This window comes from Anomaloglossus baeobatrachus, chromosome 6 (genome assembly GCF_048569485.1).
Source record: "Anomaloglossus baeobatrachus isolate aAnoBae1 chromosome 6, aAnoBae1.hap1, whole genome shotgun sequence".
NCBI classification, from domain to species: domain Eukaryota; kingdom Metazoa; phylum Chordata; class Amphibia; order Anura; family Aromobatidae; genus Anomaloglossus; species Anomaloglossus baeobatrachus.
In genome coordinates this window covers 4,029,983-4,051,788 of record NC_134358.1, presented here as the reverse complement: position 1 = coordinate 4,051,788, position 21,806 = coordinate 4,029,983, and positions in this window count along the sequence as shown.

Genomic DNA, 21,806 nt, shown 5'->3' with positions numbered 1-21,806 from the left:
GCGGCGCGGATGAAGAAGCACGCAGACAAGAGATGCCTTGACCCTCCTCGCTTCTCTCCTGGGGACTTGGTCTGGCTTGCCTCCAAGTACGTCCAACTCAAGATTCCGTCATACAAGCTGGGTCCGCGGTACATCGGTCCCTTCAAAGTCATCAGGAAGATTAATGAGGTGTCCTATAAGCTGCGGCTTCCGCCCACCATGCGGATACCCAACTCCTTTCATGTTTCCTTGCTAAAGCCGGTTGTCCTTGGGTCCTTCTCCGCTGACACCAACACTCCTCCTCCTCCCATTACTGATGATGACATCTATGCGGTAAGAGATATCGTGGCCATGAAGACCGTCAGAGGTAGGCAGTACTTCCTGGTCGACTGGGCGGGTTACGGTCCCGAGGACAGGTCCTGGGAACCCCAGGAGAACGTGGGTACGCTTCTGATATGTGCCTTCTTGTCCCGGTTGCAGGGAGGGGGCGTGGGGGAGGGGGTACTGTCACGCTCCCGAGGCCCCAACGCTGTTCTCCACTCACCGCTCTGGTCCCCGGGTCCCCTGCCCTCAGTCACACGTCATCCTCGGCACCCTCCAAGCTCCCGGTCTCCCGTTCCAGGCTCACCTCTGCGACCCAGGACACCCTGTCTGGCTCCCCTGCATCCTCTGCACCGCTCCCTGCTCTGGCCGCCGGCACCCGGGCATCGCACATGCACATTAGGGCGCACACGTGGTCATTGACCTTCTCTTAAAGGGCCAGTACTCCTGAAACAGGATATTGCCTAAATCAGGATTAGAGTATATAAGGAGCTTCCTGCCATGAGGGCGGCGCCTGTTCTACGTGTTCTGTATCTAGGAGTCCAGGTCAAGCTTTACTGTGTCTCGTTTTATTCTTGTGTCTTCCACAGAACTGTCCTGCCACGCTAAACCTGGTCCTGATCACAATCTGTCCAAGTGGTTCTACGGGGACTGTCAGCTGAGACTCCACCATCTTCTCCAGTCTGAACCCGCCTCCTAACTTGGCTTCACCCGGTGACCTCTGCCTCCTCTACCGGTTGGACTCTGCTCACCTCTAATGACTACCCGGCACCGGTACCTGGGCCCCGTCATCTAACCTGGCACCAGGAACTCTATGTCCCCAGGGACTTCCTCATTCCAGTTTCTGGAAAGGACTCTGATCTTAACCGCTTTGTGCTCCGGCAACCGTGCATCCAGGCCCTCTGGTGGGGTGACCGGACAGTCCCTGTATAGGGGTTAGCTCTGAGTTGCCTCACTGGGGGAGTCCGGTGCACGGCCCAGAGGATCCACCACCCGGATGCAACAATATGAGGGACCGCATGCAGCTTATTTTTTTTAATTTTTTTAATTATTTAAATAAATCATTTTTAAAAACCATCGTGTGGTCCCCCCAATTTTGATACCCAGCCATGATAAAGCCGACAGCTGGAGGCTGATATTTTGAGGCTGGTTAGACCCATGATTAATATATTTTAGGGGTCTGGTCTGGAGTCTGGTCATATTTTAGGGGTCTGGTCTGGGGTCTGATCATATTTTAGGGGTCTGGTCTAAGGTCTGATCATATTTTAGGGGTCTGGTCTGGAGTCTGATCATATCTTAGGGGCTTCTCTGGGGGGGTGTCATATTTTAGAGGTCTGGTCTGGGGTCTGATCATATTCAGGGGTCTGGTCTGGGGTCTGATCATATTTTAGGGGTCTGGTCTGGGGTCTGATCATATTTTAGGGGTCTGGTCTGGGGTCTGATCATATTTAGGGGTCTGGTCTGGGGTCTGATCCTATTTACGGGTCTGGTTTGGGGTCTGATCATAATTTAGGGGTCTCATCTGGGGTCTGATCATATTTTAGGGGTCTGGTCTGGGGTCTGATCATAATTTAGGGGTCTGATCTGGGGTCTGATCATATTTTAGGGGTCTGGTCTGGAGTCTGATAATATTTTAGGGGTCTGGTCTAAGGACTGATCATATTTTAGGGGTCTGGTCTGGAGTATGATCATATTTTAGGGGTCTGGTCTGGGGTCTGATCATATTTTAGGGGTCTGGTCTGGGGTCTGATCATATTTTAGGGGTCTGGTCTGGGGTCTGATCATATCTTAGGGGTCTGGTCTGGAGTATGATCATATTTTAGGGGTCTGGTCTGGGGTCTGATCATATTTTAGGGGTCTGGTCTGGGGTCTGATCATATCTTAGGGTCTGGTCTTGGGTCTGATCATATTTAGGGGTTTAGTCTGGGTTTTGATCATATTTTAGGGGTCTGCATCTCATTTATTTTGAGTTTGGTATGGACTAGCCCATCCCTCATGTTGTATAGTCTGCAGGAGTGACGCTCTGCGGAGGACCTGTGTAGATCTGACATCTGGCCACTATATGGAGAGTGTATGGCGGTATTTTTTGCTATACTGGGTTCTGTATAGTGGTGTCACTGACTGTAGGAGCAGTAAATGCCTGTGCTGGACGTGTGATTAGCCCTTTAATGGGGGTTCAGGTCTGATAGTATTTTAGGAGTCTGGTCTGGAATATGATCATATTTTAGGGGTCTGGTCTAGGGTCGGATGATATTTTAGGGGTCTGGTCTGGGGTCTGATCATATTCAGGGGTCTGGTCTGGTGTCTGATCATATTTTAGGGGTCTGGTCTAGGGTCTGATCCTATTGAGGGATCTGGTCTGGGGGTCTGATCCTAATCTAGAGGTCTGGTCTGGGGTCTGATCGTATTTTAGGAGTCTGGTCTGGAGTCTGATCATAGTTTAGGGGTCTGGTCTGGAGTTTGATCATATTTTAGGGGTCTGGTCTGGGGTCTGATCTTATTTAGGGGTCTGGTCTGGGGTCTGATCATATTTTATGGGTCTGGTCTGGGTTTTGATCATATTGTAGGAGTCTGGTCTGGGGGTCAGATGATATTTTAGGGTTCTGGTCTGGGGTCTGATCATATTTTAGGGGTCTGGTCTCGGGTCTGATCATATTTTAGGGGTCCGGTGTGGGGTCTTTTATTTTAGGGTTCTGATCTGAAGTCTGATCATATTTTAAGTGTCTGTTCTTGGGTCTGATCATAATTTAGGGGTCTGGTCTGGGGTCTGATCTTATTTAGGGGTCTGGTCTGGGGGTCTGATCATATCTTAGGGGTCTGGTCTGGAGTATGATCATATTTTAGGGGTCTGGTCTAGGGTCGGATGATATTTTATGGGTCTAGTCTGGGGTCTGATCATATTCAGGGGTCTGGTCTGGTGTCTGATCATATTTTAGGGGTCTGGTCTAGGGTCTGATGATATTTTAGGAGTCTGGTCTGGGATCTAATCCTATTGAGGTATCTGGTCTGGGGGTCTGATCCTAATCTAGAGGTCTGGTCTGGGGTCTGATCGTATTTTAGGAGTCTGGTCTGGAGTCTGATCATAGTTTAGGGGTCTGGTCTGGATTTTGATCATATTTTAGGGGTCTGGTCTGGGGTCTGATCTTATTTATGGGTCTGGTCTGGGGGTCTGATCATAATTTAGGGTTCTGGTCTGGGGTCTGATCATATTTTATGGGTCTGGTCTGGGTTTCGATCATATTGTAGGAGTCTGGTCTGGGGTCTGATCATATTTTAGGGGTCTGGTCTCGGGTCTGATCATATTTTAGGGGTCCGGTGTGGGGTCTTTTATTTTAGGGGTCTGATCTGAAGTCTGATCATATTTTAGGGGTCTGGTCTTGGGTCTGATCATATTTTAGGGGTCTGGTCTGGGGTCTGATCATATTTTAGGGGTCTGGTCTTGGGTCTGATCATATTTTAGGGGTCTGGTCTTGGGTCTGATCATATTTTAGGGTTCTGGTCTGGAGCCTGATCATATTTTAGGGGTCTGGTCTGGAGTCTGATCATATTTTAGGGGTCTGGTCTGGGGTCTGATCATATTTTAGGGGTCTGGTTTGGAGTCTGATGATATTTTAGGGGTCTGGTCTGGAGTCTGATCATATTTTAGGGGTCTGGTTAGGAGTCTGATCATATTTTAGGGGTCTGTTCTGGAGTCTGATCATATTTTAGGGGTCTGGTCTGGAGTCTGATGATATTTTAGGGGTCTGGTCTGGAGTCTGATCATATTTTAGGGGTCTGGTCTGGAGTCTGATGATATTTTAGGGGTCTGGTCTGGAGTCTGATGATATTTTAGGGGTCTGGTCTGGAGTCTGATCATATTTTAGGGGTCTGGTCTGGGGTCTGATTCTAATCTAGAAGTCTGGTCTGGGGTCTGATCGTATTTTAGGAGTCTGGTCTGGAGTCTGATCATAGTTTAGGGGTCTGGTCTGGAGTTTGATCATATTTTAGGGGTCTGGTCTGGGGTCTGATCTTATTTAGGGGTCTGGTCTGGGGTCTGATCATAATTTAGGGGTCTGGTCTGGAGTTTGATCATATTTTATGGGTCTGGTCTGGGTTTCGATCATATTTTAGGGGTCTGGTCTGGGGGTCGCATGATATTTTAGGGTTCTGGTCTCGGGTCTGATCATATTTTAGGGGTCTGGTGTGCGGTCTTTTATTTTAAGGGTTTGGTCTGGAGTCTGATCATATTTAGGAGTCTGTTCTGGAGTCTGATCATATTCAGGGGTCTGGTTTAGGGTCTGATCATATTTTAGGGGTCTGGTCTGGAGTATGATCATATTTTAGGGGTCTGGTCTAGGGTCGGATGATATTTTAGGGGTCTGGTCTGTGGTCTGATCATATTTTAGGGGTCTGGTCTGTGGTCTGATCCTATTTAGGGGTCTGGTCTGGAGTTTGATCACATTTTAGGGGTCTGGTCTGGAGTTTAATCATATTTAGGGGTCTGGTCTGGAGTATGATAATATCTTAGGGGTTTGGTCTGGGGTCTGATCATATTTTAGGGGTCTGGTCTGAGGTCTGATCATATTTTAGGGGTCTGGTCTTGGGTCTGATCATATTTTAGTGGTCTGGAATCTGATCATATTTTAGGGTCTGGTCTGGGGTCTTATCATATTTTAGGGGTCTGATCTGGGGTCTGATCCTATTTAGGGGTCTTGTCTGGCGCCTGATCATATTTTAGTGGTCTTGTCTGGGGTCTGATCATATTTTAGGGGTCTGGTCTGAGGTCTAATCATATTTTAGGGGTCTGGTCTGGGGTTTAATCTTATTTAGGGGTCTGGTCTGGGGTCTGATCATATCTTAGGGGTCTGGTCTGGAGTATGATCATATTTTAGGGGTTTGATCTGAGGTCTGATCATATTATAGGGGTCTGGTCTGGGGTCTGATCATATTTTAGGGGTCTGGTCTGGGGTCTGATCATATCTTAGGGGTCTAGTCTGGAGTATGATCATATTTTAGGGGTCTGGTCTGGGGCTGATGATATTTTAGGGGTCTGGTCTGGGGCTGATGATATTTTAGGGGTCTGGTCTGGAGTATGATCATATCTTAGGGGTCTGGTCTGGAGTATGATCATATTTTAGGGGTCTGGTCTGGGGTCTGATCATATTTTAGGGGTCTGGTCTGGAGTATGATCATATTTTAGGGGTCTGGTCTGGGGTCTGATCATATTTTAGGGGTCTGGTCTGGGGTCTGATCATATTTTAGGGGTCTGGTCTGGGGTCTGATCATATCTTAGGGTCTGGTCTTGGGTCTGATCATATTTAGGGGTTTAGTCTGGGTTTTGATCATATTTTAGGGGTCTGCATCTCATTTATTTTGAGTTTGGTATGGACTAGCCCATCCCTCATGTTGTATAGTCTGCAGGAGTGACGCTCTGCGGAGGACCTGTGCAGATCTGACATCTGGCCACTATATGGTGAGTGTATGGCGGTATTTTTTGCTATACTGGGTTCTGGATAGTGGTGTCACTGACTGTAGGAGCAGTAAATGCCTGTGCTGGAAGTGTGATTAGCCCTTTAATGGGGCATATCAGGAGACAGCAGCCACTTTCCCACAATCCCGCTCTGGACCCTATTAACCAGGACGGGAGAGCCTCTTCTCCTCGGAGTCGCTGCATTACACCAAACAGGATTTGTTCCACGTGAATTAGTCGGTGCTGGAGAAAAGTGCAGATCAGCGTCCACCTGAAGCGGCCTCTGCAGATGGCAGCCGGCAGGCAATTACCCGCCACTCGGATATTTAAAGAGATCTCGTGCGCTGCCATCTTAGATTCCAATATCAGTGCGGCCTTAGAACAGAGACGCGGATTTCACTGAACCTGAGCCGCCGCTTATCTGCAGACGAGGAGTCGTGCCGCCGCTTATCTGCAGACGAGGAGCCGTGCCGCCGCTTATCTGCAGACGAGGAGCCGTGCCGCCGCTTTATAGCAATGTATGTACAGAGGAGGCAATCAGCACCCGCTATATACAGCAGGGGATTAGGAAAAGTGCGCCCCAAAGTGAAGAAATAACATCACACCACTCACAAAAAGTCAGGAATATTTGTCTTTCGGGTGAAATATCCGGATGACCCTACAATGCCCTCGGCCCTTCTCAGGGGACCTTAGTGTGACCTTCTCTGGTCTTCTGGATGCTCATGTCCATTGATCATTGTCTCTGGACTTTTTGCACAACTTGTTCTCTAACAAGGAGCTAATAGCGAAATTCATAGCAGGTGATTGGTCCATGAATCGCCCAATAAATATCAGGGTTCAGTAAGAATTGGTATTAGCCGTCCTCATCATCATGAGACCGAGACAACACCGGAAAACTGATCATCAGCACCGCGCCATTGTGAGGCTTCAAAACGCATGTTCTCAGACGGAAGTGGCCACTGAGGTTAGAGCATCTCAGAGTGTCACCAGCAGGTTGTACAGAGACACAGAGAGACTGGAAGAGTCACAGAAAGGCAGAGAAGTGACCACTGAACGTAGACTGTCACAGAGTGTCACCAGCAGGCTGTACAGAGACACAGAGAGACTGGAAGAGTCACAGAAATACAGAGAAGTGACCACTGAACGTAGACTGTCACAGAGTGTCACCAGCAGGCTGTACAGAGACAGAGAGACTGGAAGAGTCACAGAAAGGCAGAGAAGTGGCCACTGAGCGTAGACTGTCACAGAGTGACACCAGCAGGTTGTACAGAGACACAGAGAGACTGGAAGAGTCACAGAAATACAGAGAAGTGACCACTGAACGTAGACTGTCACAGAGTGTCACCAGCAGGCTGTACAGGGACACAGAGAGACTGGAAGAGTCACAGAAATACAGAGAAGTGACCACTGAACGTAGACTGTCACAGAGTGTCACCAGCAGGCTGTACAGAGACAGAGAGACTGGAAGAGTCACAGAAAGGCAGAGAAGTGGCCACTGAACGTAGACTGTCACAGAGTGTCACCAGCAGGCTGTACAGAGACAGAGAGACTGGAAGAGTTACAGAAAGGCAGAGAAGTGGCCACTGAGCGTAGACTGTCACAGAGTGTCACCAGCAGGTTGTACAGAGACACAGAGAGACTGGAAAAGTCACAGAAATACAGAGAAGTGACCACTGAACGTAGACTGTCACAGAGTGTCACCAGCAGGCTGTACAGAGACACAGAGAGACTGGAAGAGTCACAGAAATACAGAGAAGTGACCACTGAACGTAGACTGTCACAGAGTGTCACCAGCAGGTTGTACAGAGACACAGAGAGACTGGAAAAGTCACAGAAATACAGAGAAGTGGCCACTGAGCTTAGAGCATCACAGAGTGTCACCAGCAGGTTGTACAGAGACACAGAGAGACTGGAAGAGTCACAGAAATACAGAGAAGTGGCCACTGAGCTTAGAGCATCACAGAGTGTCACCAGCAGGCTGTACAGAGACACAGAGAGACTGGAAGAGTCACAGAAATACAGAGAAGTGGCCACTGAGCTTAGAGCATCACAGAGTGTCACCAGCAGGCTGTACAGAGACACAGAGAGACTGGAAGAGTCACAGAAAGGTGGAGAAGTGGCCACTGAGCGTAGACTGTCACAGAGTCTCACCAGCAGGTTGTACAGAGACACAGAGAGACTGGAAGAGTCACAGAAATACAGAGAAGTGGCCACTGAGCTTAGAGCATCACAGAGTGTCACCAGCAGGCTGTACAGAGACACAGAGAGACTGGAAGAGTCACAGAAAGGTGGAGAAGTGGCCACTGAGCGTAGACTGTCACAGAGTGTCACCAGCAGGTAGTACAGAGACACAGAATGGTGTGGAAGTCCTCAGGCCACATCCCACACTGATGACCGCTTCATTACGATCAGCGCCCTGTAGAACTCTATGATAAATGCAACGCAACTCCAGACACATTTAAAGGGAACCTGTCAGGTGCAGTATGCAGCCAGGACCACGAGCAGTGCTGGGTGTATATTGGTAACCTCTGCCTAACCTTCCCTGTATGCACTAACATAGATAAAGAGATCTATATATAAAGTATTTCTAAAGATGTTTTACTGTATGCTAATGAGCGAGGGGACTAGTCGTGAGGGTGTTATATCCCCCGACTAGCCCCCCTCTTAGCATGTTAGCACAGCTACAGGGGTGTACTAACATGCTATTCAATGCAGCATCACCAGCGGTGCCGCACGTACCTGTGCTCGCTGTGACCGTGCTTCTGAATGCCCGGCACTTCCAGGCGTGCGCAGTAGACCTCTCTGAAGCCGGGACGTGTACACCCAGCTTCATATTGCACATCACCTGCAAGATACCTGACCGCACCACCAGGCACAGAAGTCACCAAAGCTGGCCGAGCGACCAGTGGCCTCAGTGCTGGTCACTGATGAAAGCCTATTTACACTGAGCAGAAAATATGGCCGCCAACAATCTAGACGTGAAGGCCCTCACTATGCATCAGCCACTGCTCCAAACGAGCTTATGGTGGTGATAGTGGTGGTGGTGTGACAGTGAGGGCTGGAGTGCCTGCTCAGTACAGAACGACCCTACACTGTGTGCTGGGCCAATAACACGCTCCTACTACTGGACTAACATACATATATACAGACACCACTAGAGGGAGTTCACTACATACACATATATACAACCACCACTAGAGGGAGCTCACTACATACAGATTTATACAACCACCACTAGAGGGAGCTCACTACATACAGATTTATACAACCACCACTAGAGGGAGCTCACTACATACAGATTTATACAACCACCACTAGAGGGAGCTCACTATATACAGATTTATACAGCCACCACTAGGGGGAGCTCACTACATACAGATTTATACAACCACCACTAGAGGGAGCTCACTATATACAGATTTATACAGTCACCACTAGAGGGAGCTCACTACATACAGATTTATACAGCCACCACCAGAGGGAGCTCACTACATACAGATTTATACAGCCACCACTAGGATGAGCTCATTACATACAGATTTATACAGCCACCACTAGAGGGAGCTCACTACATACAGATTTATACAGCCACCACTAGAGGGAGCTCACTACATACAGATTTATACAACCACCACTAGAGGGAGCTCACTACATACAGATTTATACAGCCACCACTAGAGGGAGCTCACTACATACAGATTTATACAACCACCACTAGAGGGAGCTCACTACATACAGATTTATACAGCCACCACTAGAGGGAGCTCACTACATACAGATTTATACAGCCACCACTAGAGGGAGCTGACTACATACAGATTTATACAGTCACCACCAGAGGGAGCTCACTACATACAGATTTATACAGTCACCACTAGAGGGAGCTCACTACATACAGATTTATACAGCCACCACTAGAGGGAGCTCACTATATACAGATTTATACAGCCACCACTAGAGAGAGCTCATTACATACAGATTTATACAGTGACCACTAGAGGGAGCTAACTACATACAGATTTATACAGCCACCACTAGAGGGAGCTCACTACATACAGATATATGCAGCCACCACTAAAGGGAGCACACTACATACAGATTTATACAGTCACCACTAGAGGGAGCTCACTACATACAGATTTATACAGCCACCACTAGAGGGAACTCACAACATACAGATTTATACAGCCACCACTAGAGGGAACTCACTACATACAGATTTATACAGCCGCCACTAGAGGGAGCTCACTATATACAGATTTATACATCCACCACTAGAGGGAACTCACAACATACAGATTTATACAGACATCACTAGAGGGAGCTCACTACATACAGATTTATACAGTCACCACTAGAGGGAGCTCACTATATACAGATTTATACATCCACCACTAGAGGGAACACACAACATACAGATTTATACAGACATCACTAGAGGGAGCTCACTACATACAGATTTATACAGTCACCACTAGAGGGAGCTCACTACATACAGATTTATACATCCACCACTAGAGGGAGCTCACTACATACAGATTTATACAGCCACCACTAGGGGGAGCTCACTACATACAGATTTATACAGCCACCACTAGAGGGCGCTCACTACATACAGATTTATACAGCCACCACTAGAGGAAGCTCACTACATACAGATTCATACAGTCCACACTAGAGGGAGCTCACTACATACAGATTTATACAGCCTCCACTAGAGGGCGCTCACTACATACAGATTTATACAGTCACCACTAGAGGGAGGTCACTACATACAGATTTATACAGTCACCACTAGAGGGAGGTCACTACATACAGATTTATACAGCCACCACTAGAGGGAGCTCACTACATACAGATTTATACAGTCACCACTAGAGGGCGCTCACTATATACAGATTTATACAGTCACCACTAGAGGGCGCTCACTATATACAGATTTATACAGCCACCACTAGAGGAAGCTCATTATATACAGATTTATACAGCCACCACTAGAGGGAGCTCACTACATACAGATTTATACAGTCACCACTAGAGGGAACTCACTACATACAGATTTATACAGCCACCACTAGAGGGAGCACACTACATACAGAATTATACATCCAACACTAGAGGGAGCTCACTACATACAGATTTATACAGTCACCACTAGAGGGAGCACACTACATACAGAATTATACATCCAACACTAGAGGGAGCTCACTACATACAGATTTATACATCCACCACTAGAGGGAGCTCACTACATACAGATTTATACAGCCACCACTAGAGGGAGCTCACTACATACAGATTTATACATCCACCACTAGAGGGAGCTCACTACATACAGATTTATACAGCCACCACTAGGGGGAGCTCACTACATACAGATTTATACAGTCACCACTAGAGGGAGCTCAATATATACAGATTTATACATCCACCACTAGAGGGAGCTCACTATACACAGATTTATACAGCCACCACTAGAGGGAGCTCACTACATACAGATTATACAGTCACCACTAAAGGGAGCTCACTACATACAGATTTATACAGCCACCACTAGAGGGAGCTCACTACATACAGATTTATACAGCCACCACTAGAGGGAGCTCACTACATACAGATTTATACAGCTACCACTAGAGGAAGCTCAATACATACAGATTTATACAACCACCACTAGAGGGAGCTCACTACATAAAGATTTATACAGCCACCTCTAGAGGGAGCTCACTACATACAGATTTAAACAGCCACCACTAGAGGGAGCTCACTACATACAGATTTATACAGTCACCACTAGAGGGAGCTCACTACATACAGATTTATACAGTCACCACTAGAGGGAGCTCACTACATACAGATTTATACAGCAACCACTAGAGGGAGCTCACTACATACAGATTTATACAGCCACCTCTAGAGAGAGCTCACTACATACAGATTTATACAGCCACCACTAGGGGGAGCTAACTACATACAGATTTATATATTCACCACTAGAGGGAGCTCACTACAAACAGATTTATACAGTCACCACTAGAGGGAGCTCACTACATACAGATTTATACAGCCACCACTAGAGGGAGATCACTGTGGAGACACGGGGCTCAGTGGGCGCTCTCGTCCACTAAAACCCGCCGCCTTTAGAACAGACAGCGTGGCTCAGGGCTCATCCCAACTGAACACCGGCCTCCTTAACCGTGGGCGTAACACTACTCAGACAACACAGGGTGAGGGAACCATAATAATTATACTTTATTGGATCCCCAAACAATTAACGGCACATAACACATAATCAGCAAAACACACAAATGTAACAGGCAACAGAGTCTCACCCTTCCGCTGGCTCACCAGGGATTTAGAATGTCCATGCCTCAGAGGTTCCAGGGCTATTTACTCAAATCCAGCAGCACCCCGCTTTTGGCGGGCACCCACCGAGAAAAGAATAATGCCAGATTTAGGAAACTGTGTGAGGTCTGGAAAGTCTGTAACAGGTGACTGAACTGTCCCAACCTGAGTGTCCTCCTTAGGTAGTCCTGGTATGATGTTACAATCCTGGCAGCCGGAGTCGAAATCCCTAGGCTGTGGATATGGTCTCCAACCGGAACCGGAGTCCCTAGATTGAAGCCATAAGATATCCTGATCCTCTAGTCAGCTCCAAAGAGCTTAGACTGGATCCATCAGCATCCATCAACAACCCCTGGTGGCTTAAAGAAGTCCTTTTTATAGCCACAACCTTCCACTTGGATACACTGCGTCCTCATCGATTGGTTGGACAAGATTGCTTCTCCCATTGGAGGAATTTCAAGCTGCATGGATAATGTTCATTTAAATGATGTGCATAGAAAGACTGAGGGTGTACATGTAAACTGGGAGTCACCGACTAGACAATGGCTACTAAGGTAATTACATTATCAATACACAACTACAATACAATGGTTACTGGAAAAGTGTGGAGACCAATACCTCTGGCTTTCAATGGCCAACACAATTACATTGAGTCAACAAGAGTCTTGTAAAAACAATGAGGGACTTCTCCCCCATCTATAGACAATCTATCATGCTGTCTGGCTGGATTTTAAGAAACTTTAACCCATGAGAGTCCATGTCGTCACATTCCTCCCCCTTCTTAATATTAGGCAGACATGATAGGCTTCCGATCATCCTTCTCTTGACGGCATTGTCCTTTTTAATGGTGAGGTCAGCAACAGAGGCTCGCATCTATACACCTCCCCCTGATTACCTCCCCCAAGTTGAGCAGCCATATTGTGGGCAAGCACTAAGCTGGGGTCCATGAGTTGGGCCTGCACAAATCTCCCACTATCAATCCTCCCCCAGTCAATAGCCACAGTGTGGTTAGGCTTACTCACGGTTCTTGGCTCAGAAGTGGATGATGGAGACCGGGAATGCAAACCATCCCTGGAAAAGATGTTAGAAAGATCCACATCAGGGTCCTGCTTGGCTTGGAGGTGGCTGATGGCTTCTTCAAACTGACTGGATAGTCCTTGTCCTAGGTCATTCTCCAAAATGACTGGTGTGAGCAGGTAATTCACAAGCCCCACTTTCACTTCCCTCTGAGTGGTATCCGAAACAACAGGCTTGGTGGGGCCGACTATGAACCCCACTTCAACTTCCTCCTGGCTAGTCCCCGAAACAACAGGTGTGGGGAGGCTGTCCATAAACTCCATATGGACCTCTTACTGGTCAGACCCCAAAATAACTGGTGTAGGGACTGTGTCCATAATCTCCACAGCCTTGCTCTGGTCAGTCTCCACAATGTCAGGAATGGGGAGGCTGTTCACAATCCCCACATCGATCACTTCCTGGATGGTCCCCAAAATACCAGGTGTGGGGAGGCTATCCACAAGCTCCACCTCGACCTCTCCCTGTTCGGTTTTTAGGTCCAACTGCACAGATGCCAGAGGGACGTCTGAGCGCTGGCCCTCAGCCAGGGAGATGGATAATTGGGAATCTGGTACAGGGTCTTCTGGAGAAACAATAACTGGGCTTACCAGAGTGATGGAAGATCCAATGTCTCGAAGTCCTTTAGCCTGTATATCACCGACCTTGACCGTCTGGATGTGGGGATGGAGGTTGGCTGGTGTACGGTGTCCGGCCTGCCGTAGGGTGTGGACTGGATAAACCACTTCCTCAACTATTGGTGTTTCTTGGGAGTAGCATTCCTCAGGTCTCGTTGGTTCATCTCGGCATATGTTGACTGGTTGGAGTGGCAGACAGGCTCCAAGCATGCGGCCTCGGTTTTGGAGACAATCTTTATCTATATGTCCATTGCGCCCACATGTATAACAGCGCCACAGATTGGGCGAGTCACAGGCCCTGTTTGTAGTCCTTTGTTTTGGCGCAGCTTCTGCTGGGTAGCGGGACCATCCTTCTCGAGCGGCTGGTGTTAGCAGTACGGCAGCTGAAACCCTATAAACATATTCCAGAACATAAGCCCTCTCTTCTCTTGAGGATCTAGGCCCCAATGCATCCAACAACGCTGTGGCTTGGGCCATTTTGGACAAAGTTGATTCCCAATTGTCACTAGATCCATGATGTGGCACATAGTTTACATCCTCTGGGTCAATATCGGCGGGATCCTCATCGTCCTCTGCATCATTCTGGGCATCCCAACGGACTAATTTCCGGATCAAGTCCGACCGAGTCTCAGCATTCCAGCAGACAATCTCTCGCCTCCGGCACAGATCCTGTAGCATCCATTTACTGCAGCGGTCGTAACTCCTCTCTTGTCCTTGTCCCATGGCTGAGCTGGTGGGGTTGGACATGGCAGCTTCCGAAACCTGAATGCCTCCCCTATGGCCTGCTGGGCATGCTTATGTGCCTCCCTGGTTGTTGAGCCCTGGACGGTGTCCGAAAACACCAGTCCACTGCAGCTCCCCTGGGTAAACCAGGCTGAGTAGTATCCCACCGCTGCCACCAATTGTGGAGACACGGGGCTCAGTGGGCGCTCTCGTCCACTATAACCCGCCGCCTTTAGAAAGACAGCGTGGCTCAGGGCTCATCCCAACTGAACGCCGGCCTCCTTAACCGTGGGCGTAACACTACTCAGACAACACAGGGTGAGGGAACCACAATAATTAGACTTTATTGGATCCCCAAACAATTAACGGCACATAACACATAACCAGCAAAACACACAAATGTAACAGGCAACAGAGTCTCACCCTTCCGCTGGCTCACCAGGGATTAGAATGTCCATGCCTCACAGGTTCCAAGCTGTGTGAGGTCTGCAAAGTCTGTAACAGGTGACTGAACTGTCCCAACCTGAGTGTCCTCCTTAGGTAGTCCTGGTTTGATGTTAAAATCCTGGCAGCCGGAGTCGAAATCCCTAGGCTGTGGATATGGTCTCCAACCGGATCCGGAGTCCCTAGATTGAAGCCATAAGATATCCTGATCCTCTAGTCAGCTCCAAAGAGCTTAGACTGGATCCATCAGCATCCATCAACAACCCCTGGTGGCTTAAAGAAGTCCTTTTTATAGCCACAACCTTCCACTTGGATACACTGCGTCCTCATCGATTGGTTGGACAAGATTGCTTCTCCCATTGGAGGAATTTCAAGCTGCATAAATAATGTTCATTTAAATGATGTGCATAGAAAGACTGAGGGTGTACATGTAAACTGGGAGTCACCGACTAGACAATGGCTACTAAGGTAATTACATTATCAATACACAACTACAATACAATGGTTACTGGAAAAGTCTGGAGAACAATACCTCTGGCTTTCAATGGCCAACACAATTACATTGAGTCAACAAGAGTCTTGTAAAAACAATGAGGGACTTCTCCCCCATCTATAGACAATCTATCGTGCTGTCTGGCTGGATTTTAAGAAACTTTAACCCATGAGAGTCCATGTCGTCACAATCACTACATACAGATTTATACATCCACCACTAGAGGGAGCTCACTACATACAGATTTATACAGCCACCACTAGGAGGAGCTCACTACATACAGATCTATACAGCCACCACTAGAGAGAGCCCACTACATACAGATCTATACAGCCACCACTAGAGGGAGCTCACTACATACAGATTTATACAACCACCTCTAGAGGAAGCTCACTACATACAGATTTATACAGCCACCACTAGGTGGAGCTCACTATATACAGATTTATACAGCTACCACTAGAGGGAGATCACTACATACAGATTTATGCATCCACCACTAGAGGGAGCTAACTACATACAAATTTATACAGCCACCACTAGAGGAAGCTCACTATATACAGATTTATACAGCCACCACTAGAGGAAGCTCACTATATACAGATTTATACAGCCACCACTAGGGGGAGCTCACTACATACAGATTTATATATTCACCACTAGGGAGAGCTCACTACAAACAGATTTATACAGTCACCACTAGAGGGAGCTCACTACATACAGATTTGTACAGTCACCACTAGAGGGAGCTCACTACATACAGATTTATACAGTCACCACTAGAGGGAGCTCACTACATACAGATTTATACAGCCACCACTAGAGGGAGCTCACTACATACAGATTTATACAGTCACCACTAGAGGGAGCTCACTACATACAGATCTATACAGCCACCACTAGAGGGAGCTCACTACATACAGATTTATACAGCTACCACTAGAGGAAGCTCAATACATACAGATTTATACAACCACCACTAGAGGGAGCTCACTACATAAAAATGTATACAGCCACCTCTAGAGGGAGCTCACTACATACTGATTTATACAGCCACCACTAGAGAGAGCTCACTACATACAGATTTATACAGCCACCACTAGAGGGAGCTCACTACATACAGATTTAATCAGCCACCACTAGAGGGAGCTCACTACATACAGATTTATACAGCTACCACTAGAGGAAGCTCAATACATACAGATTTATACAACCACCACTAGAGGGAGCTCACTACATAAAAATGTATACAGCCACCTCTAGAGGGAGCTCACTACATACTGATTTATACAGCCACCACTAGAGAGAGCTCACTACATACAGATTTATACAGCCACCACTAGAGGGAGCTCACTACATACAGATTTAATCAGCCACCACTAGAGGGAGCTCACTACATACAGATTTATACAGTCACCACTAGAGGGAACTCACTACATACAGATTTATACAGTCACCACTAGAGGGAGCTCACTACATACAGATTTATACAGCCACCACTAGAGGGAGCTCACTACATACAGATTTAATCAGCCACCACTAGAGGGAGCTCACTACATACAGATTTATACAGTCACCACTAGAGGGAACTCACTACATACAGATTTATACAGTCACCACTAGAGGGAGCTCACTACATACAGATTTATACAGCCACCTCTAGAGGGACCTCACTACATACAGATTTATACAGCCACCACTAGGGGGAGCTCACTACATACAGATTTATAAATTCACCACTAGAGGGAGCTCACTACAAACAGATTTATACAGTCACCACTAGAGGGAGCTCACTACATACAGATTTATACAGCCACCACTAGAGGGAGATCACTACATACAGATTTATACATCCACCACTAGAGGGAGCTTACTACATACAGATTTATACAGTCACCACTAGAGGGAGCTCACTACATACAGATTTATACAGTCACCACTAGAGGGAGCTCACTACATACAGATTTATACAGCCACCACTAGAGGGAGCTCATTACATACAGATTTAATCAGCCACCACTAGAGGGAGGTCACTACATACAGATTTATACAGCCACCACTAGAGGGAGCTCACTACATACAGATTTATACAGCCACCACTAGGATGAGCTCATTACATACAGATTTATACAGCCACCACTAGAGGGAGCTCACTACATACAGATTTATACAGCCACCACTAGAGGGAACTCACTACATACAGATTTATACAGCCACCACTAGAGGGAGCTCACTACATACAGATATATACAGCCACCACTAGAGGGAACTCACTACATACAGATTTATACAGCCACCACTAGAGGGAGCTCACTACATTCAGATTTATACAGTCACCACTACAGGGAGCTCACTACATACAGATTTATACATCCACCACTAGAGGGAGCTCACTACATACAGATATATACAGTCACCACTAGGGGTAGCTCATTACATACAGATTTATACAGTCACCACTAGAGGGAGCTCACTACAAACAGATTTATACAGTCACCACTAGGGGAAGCTCATTACATACAGATTTATACAGTCACCACTAGAGGGAGCTCACTACATACAGATTTATACAGCCACCACTAGAGGGAGCTCATTACATACAGATTTATACAGTCACCACTAGGAGGAGCTCACTACATACAGATTTATACAGCCACCACTAGAGGGAGCTCATTACATACAGATTTACACAGTAACCACTAGAGGGAGCTCACTACATACAGATTTATACAGCCACCACTAGGGAGAGCTCATGACATACAGATTTATACAGTCACCACTAGAGGGAGCTTACTACAAACAGATTTATTCAGTCACCACTAGAGGAAGCTCACTACATACAGATTTATACAGTCACCACTAGAGGGAGCTCACTACATACAGATTTATACAGCCACCACTAGAGGGAGCTCACTACATACAGATTTATACAGCCACCTCTAGAGGGACCTCACTACATACAGATTTATACAGCCACCACTAGGGGGAGCTCACTACATACAGATTTATAAATTCACCACTAGAGGGAGCTCACTACAAACAGATTTATACAGTCACCACTAGAGGGAGCTCACTACATACAGATTTATACAGCCACCACTAGAGGGAGCTCACTACATACAGATTTATACATCCACCACTAGAGGGAGCTCACTACATACAGATTTATACAGCCACCACTAGAGGGAGCTCATTACATACAGATTTATACAGCCACCACTAGAGGGAGGTCACTACATACAGATTTATACAGCCACCACTAGAGGGAGCTCACTACATACAGATTTATACAGCCACCTCTAGAGGGACCTCACTACATACAGATTTATACAGCCACCACTAGGGGGAGCTCACTACATACAGATTTATAAATTCACCACTAGAGGGAGCTCACTACAAACAGATTTATACAGCCACCACTAGAGGGAGCTCACTACATACAGATTTATACAGCCACCTCTAGAGGGACCTCACTACATACAGATTTATACAGCCACCACTAGGGGGAGCTCACTACATACAGATTTATAAATTCACCACTAGAGGGAGCTCACTACAAACAGATTTATACAGTCACCACTAGAGGGAGCTCACTACATACAGATTTATACAGCCACCACTAGAGGGAGCTCACTACATACAGATTTATACAGTCACCACTAGAGGGAGCTCACTACATACAGATTTATACAGCCACCACTAGAGGGAGCTCATTACATACAGATTTATACAGCCACCACTAGAGGGAGGTCACTACATACAGATTTATACAGCCACCACTAGAGGGAGCTCACTACATACAGATTTATACAGCCACCACTAGGATGAGCTCATTACATACAGATTTATACAGCCACCACTAGAGGGAGCTCACTACATACAGATTTATACAGCCACCACTAGAGGGAACTCACTACATAAAGATTTATACAGCCACCACTAGAGGGAGCTCACTACATACAGATATATACAGCCACCACTAGAGGGAACTCACTACATACAGATTTATACAGCCACCACTAGAGGGAGCTCACTACATTCAGATTTATACAGTCACCACTACAGGGAGCTCACTACATACAGATTTATACATCCACCACTAGAGGGAGCTCACTACATACAGATATATACAGTCACCACTAGGGGTAGCTCATTACATACAGATTTATACAGTCACCACTAGAGGGAGCTCACTACAAACAGATTTATACAGTCACCACTAGGGGAAGCTCATTACATACAGATTTATACAGTCACCACTAGAGGGAGCTCGCTACATACAGATTTATACAGCCACCACTAGAGGGAGCTTATTACATACAGATTTATACAGTCACCACTAGGAGGAGCTCACTACATACAGATTTATACAGCCACCACTAGAGGGAGCTCATTACATACAGATTTACACAGTAACCACTAGAGGGAGCTCACTACATACAGATTTATACAGCCACCACTAGAGGGAGCTCACTACATACAGATTTATACAGCCACCACTAGAGGGAACTCACTACATAAAGATTTATACAGCCACCACTAGAGGGAGCTCACTACATACAGATATATACAGCCACCACTAGAGGGAACTCACTACATACAGATTTATACAGCCACCACTAGAGGGAGCTCACTACATTCAGATTTATACAGTCACCACTACAGGGAGCTCACTACATACAGATTTATACATCCACCACTAGAGGGAGCTCACTACATACAGATATATACAGTCACCACTAGGGGTAGCTCATTACATACAGATTTATACAGTCACCACTAGAGGGAGCTCACTACAAACAGATTTATACAGTCACCACTAGGGGAAGCTCATTACATACAGATTTATACAGTCACCACTAGAGGGAGCTCGCTACATACAGATTTATACAGCCACCACTAGAGGGAGCTTATTACATACAGATTTATACAGTCACCACTAGGAGGAGCTCACTACATACAGATTTATACAGCCACCACTAGAGGGAGCTCATTACATACAGATTTACACAGTAACCACTAGAGGGAGCTCACTACATACAGATTTATACAGCCACCACTAGGGAGAGCTGATGACATACAGATTTATACAGTCACCACTAGAGGGAGCTCACTATATACAGATTTATACAGCCACCACTAGAGGGAGCTCACTACATACAGATTTATACATCCACCACTAGGGGGAGCTCACTACATACAGATTTATTCAGTCACCACTAGAGGAAGCTCACTACATACAGATTTATACAGCCACCACTAGAGGGAGCTCACTACATACAGATTTATACATCCACCACTAGGGGGAGCTCACTACAAACAGATTTATTCAGTCACCACTAGAGGAAGCTCACTACATACAGATTTATACAGCCACCACTAGAGGGAGCTCACTACATACAGATTTATACAGCCACCACTAGAGGGAACTCACTACATACAGATTTATACAGTCACCACTAGGGGGAGCTCACTACATACAGATTTATACAGCCACCACTAGGGGGAGCTCACTACATACAGATTTATACAGTCACCACTAGAGGGAGCTCACTACATACAGATTTATACAGCCACCACTAGAGGGAGCTCACTACATACAGATTTATACAGCCACCACTAGAGGGAGCTCACTACATACAGATTTATACAGTCACCACTAGAGGGAGCTCACTACATACAGATTTATACAGCCACCACTAGAGGGAGCTCACTACATACAGATTTATACAGCCACCACTAGAGGGAGCTCACTACATACAGATTTATACAGTCACCACTAGAGGGAGCTCACTACATACAGATTTATACAGCCACCACTAGAGGAAGCTCACTACATACAGATTTATACAGCCACCACTAGAGGGAGCTCACTACATACAGATTTATACAGCCACCACTAGAGGGAGCTCACTACATACAGATTTATACATCCACCACTAGAGGGAGCTCACTACATACAGATTTATACAGTCACCACTAGAGGGAGCTCACTACATACAGATTTATACAGCCACCACTAGAGGGAGCTCACTACATAAAGATTTATACATCCACCACTAGAGGGAGCTCACTACATACAGATTTATACAGTCACCACTAGAGGGAGCTCACTACATACAGATTTATACAGTCACCACTAGAGGGAGCTCACTACATACAGATTTATACATCCACCACTAGGGGGAGCTCACTACATACAGATTTATACAGTCACCACTAGAGGGAGCTCGCTACATACAGATTTATACAGTCACCACTAGAGGGGGCTCACTACATACAGATATATACAGACACCACTAGAGGGAGATCACTACATACAGATTTATACAGCCACCACTAGAGGGAGCTCACTACATAC